This window comes from Macrobrachium nipponense, chromosome 28 (assembly GCF_015104395.2).
Source record: "Macrobrachium nipponense isolate FS-2020 chromosome 28, ASM1510439v2, whole genome shotgun sequence".
Taxonomy (NCBI): Eukaryota; Metazoa; Arthropoda; class Malacostraca; order Decapoda; family Palaemonidae; genus Macrobrachium; species Macrobrachium nipponense.
In genome coordinates, this window is record NC_087217.1 from 27,363,027 (window position 1) to 27,365,526 (window position 2,500).

Consider the following 2,500-nt stretch of genomic DNA (forward strand, 5'->3'; position numbering starts at 1 on the left):
ATATATATTATATATACAATATATATATATACATATATGTGTGTGTATGCATGTATGTATTTATGTATATCTGTATTTATATAGCTTCAGAGTTAATTTCCAGTCACAGAATTATGAAGTCTACAAAAAAAAAAAAAAAAAAAACTGAATAAATAAAAACTAATTTTCATAAGATAGCACAACACGTAAATTGCTTCTTTCAGAGTATGGGAACTTTACCTCATCACCAGATTTAGAAGAAAAATAAAATCTTCCAGAGAAGTTAAAGGGGAATTTAGTGAAAAAAAACAAGAATGAAAAATGCATTGTGGAAACCAGAGAGAGAAGCACCATCTCATTTTCAAAGCCGAGATACAAAGAGAAGGAAAGAGTCATTAGAACTGTCGGTATGCTAATTAGCCAATTCTTTCTGGCATCTTTCGCCATGAAAAAAAAAAAAAATTCAGTAGTAAAAGTCCTAGACTATGCTTCTTCAACGTTGATGTGTATGCAAATTGCCTTTGAGTTTGAGGGTAATGTTTTCTTAATAATATTCTATTGTTTAAGGCAAATGTTATTAAATAGAAAATAAACAAACGAATATATATATATATATATATATATATATATATATATATATATATATATATATATTCGTTTGTTTATTTTCTATTTAATAACATTTGCCTTAAACAATAGAATATTATTAAGAAAACATTACCCTCAAACTCAAAGGCAATTTGCATACACATCAACGTTGAAGAAGCATAGTCTAGGACTTTTACTACTGAATTTTTTTTTTTTCATGGCGAAAGATGCCAGAAAGAATTGGCTAATTAGCATACCGACAGTTCTAATGACTCTTTCCTTCTCTTTGTATCTCGGCTTTGAAATGAGATGGTGCGTTCTCTCTCTCTGTTTTCCACAATGCATTTTCTTGTTCTTGTTTTTTTTCACTAAATTCCCCTTTAACTTCTCTGGAAGATTTTATTTTCTTCAAATAAATGGTGATGAGGTAAAGTTCCCATACTCTGAAAGAAGCAATATATATATATATATATATATATATATATATATATATATATATATATATATATATATATATATATATATACTATATATATACATATATATATATATATATATATATATATATATGTATGCTATATATATATATATATATATATATATATATATATATATATAAATATATATATATATATATATATATATATACGATTAGTCGACGACGTAGAAATGATCCACATACAAATTAGTATGAAAGGTTTGGTGGAATGTAATCTTGTTACTACCCGTAGCCACTCATTTTTTTTCTGTTTGATGAGTATTTGGTTTTGCACGTTTGTTTGGTTCATTTTTTTATTTTGTTTTAGTTTTTTTTTATATTCGTTTTGCATGTTTGTTTCCAAAAATCATTTTGGTGTGGGGGGGGTGTGGTGGATGGGGGGGGTTGTTAAGACTTGCTTTTTGTAAATGAGACCCCCCTTGAGTGGATGCATTATTCAACCTTGTCGGAGGTTTCATAATTATTTTCATTCCTAATGGATAGTTTAGGGTTTCAGAATATACATACACACACACACACATACACACACACCCACACACGGACACGCGCGCGCGCGCACACACACACAAATATATATACACACACATATAATTTTTAATATATATAATATATATATATTATATACATATATATACTATATATATATATATATATATATATATATATATATATATATATATATATATATATATATATATATATATATATATCTGTAGGTACTATCCTGATACACATTAATTAGATTAGAAAATCAGATATAGTTATTGGCCTTAAAGGAAAAGAATAAACATTATATAAAGAGATGTAAAAAAAAATATACAAGATAAAATAAAATTAAAGTTGAATTATATTAATTCAGGATATAAAAGATCTTTTGTAAAATAAAACAAACAAGAAAGCAAAAATCATACAAGAAAATATTAAAAAAATACCATGGAAATAAAGTAAATTCATTTTGACATAAAATACGCCTTTCGTAAACATGGCTGTCTCAGGATCACTTTAAAGGTTCTTCCTCTTCCATGTTGGATATGTATGCAGATCCCATAATCCAGCCATATAGGAAACTTGCCCCGTGTACGCGAAGTTTTATCTTGAATTTTCTGTGGAAAGATCCAGATCTTTTTTCTAGGAGAACCCTAACCTAAAAAAAAAAAGATTAAAATGTCTATCATTTTTAAATTTCAGTTTGGTTGTACATTCTATAGCTTTGGTAACTATAGTCATGATGTATGATATGAAATGCGTATTTATATAACAGAATAGATCCAAGTTATATTTGATGAGTCATTAAAACAAATATTGAAACATTTAATGAGAGGAGTACTTGTTTTATTTTTGATAAAATATTTCACATTCTATTATTATAGCATGGCGTTCTATTTATTTAAATAGAGGCAATACCTATTATTATGTATGAAAATATTAAAATTA